The sequence below is a fragment of the Genypterus blacodes genome, unplaced genomic scaffold (genome assembly GCF_046128005.1).
Source record: "Genypterus blacodes isolate CSIRO-AG114 ecotype Tasmania unplaced genomic scaffold, CSIRO-AGI_Gbla_v1 ptg000045l_1, whole genome shotgun sequence".
NCBI lineage: Eukaryota > Metazoa > Chordata > Actinopteri > Ophidiiformes > Ophidiidae > Genypterus > Genypterus blacodes.
In genome coordinates this window covers 2858949-2859987 of record NW_027466858.1, presented here as the reverse complement: position 1 = coordinate 2859987, position 1039 = coordinate 2858949, and the positions used below count along the sequence as shown (strand labels likewise).

The 1039-nt window shown below is 48.5% G+C and overlaps 1 non-coding gene across 1 annotated transcript; it reads left to right on the top strand.

Moving 5' to 3' along the window:
• Window positions 1–745: 745 nt before the first annotated feature.
• Window positions 746–818, top strand: trnar-acg (transfer RNA arginine (anticodon ACG)). The gene has a single exon. It is a non-coding gene; the product is annotated as a tRNA-Arg (tRNA).
• Window positions 819–1039: the final 221 nt, after the last annotated feature.

Here is a 1039-nt window from a genome sequence, read left to right as displayed (position 1 = left end):
TCCAGCAACATGACCGATGTTTTGTTTTTTATGTTGAAAATGGCAGAAGATGAAGGGGGACAGTGAAGAGGAGAAGAGTTGCTCCTCCTGCCAAATCGTCCAGATGGGAAATGAGGCAATTAGCAGAGGAGACAAGACACAGGCACGAGCTCCCAGCTTAGACAGAAGCTTTCTCCTTTGTGAAGTGTGTGTGTGTGTGAGGGAGAGAGAGAGAGAGCGAGCGAGCGAGAATGGGCGAGCACTCACACACGCACACACACACACTTGCGTAGCTCTCTAACCCTGGAGTCCAGGAGTCACATAGAATAGCAATGGACGGGATCCAACAGAGAACAAGGGAAAGTCACACACATCAAACAAAGTGTCAGGCTTTAGACACGCGTCTGAGAGGAGCCCGGTCCCCGTGCAATTAATTAGGACCGGGGAGAAATGTTAACGTTAACGACAGGTGTCATGGTCTCCGCTTACACTCCTCGCTTTAGGCTGTTTCAACTTGGACGGTGGTGGAATGTTTGGATGTTGAATGTGTTACTTATTTATCTCAACGCAGCGTGTTGTTATGATGAAGCGCGCTTTATGTCGGGGGCGGCAGGGGGAGGGGCTTGTGTGGAACAGAATGGCTCTGCCTCCTCCACAGGTTGCTGCACACTGAAGTCACATTGGCTCCACTCAGCTGTGCACAAAGGCTCAGACTGTTCTATTCTATGGAAAATATAAAATTGAAAGCTTTCCACAGGGGGACGTCGGGCCAGTGGCGCAATGGATAACGCGTCTGACTACGGATCAGAAGATTCCAGGTTCGACTCCTGGCTGGCTCGACTGTTTTCTCCCTTGGGATAAATAAACTATTGGGGCTGTAAATGACACATTGTAGCCGATACTGTAATGCATTATACAGTAGTTTAGGGGTAATTATGTGTCACTATCATGTACGTGTTTGCTCTGAATACAGGATGGTTAATTAATGACTTTACCGAGGCGCTCATGTAGGTCGGAACAACAGGAACAACAACGGCCCGTTTTGAATTCCTCTGTCAGA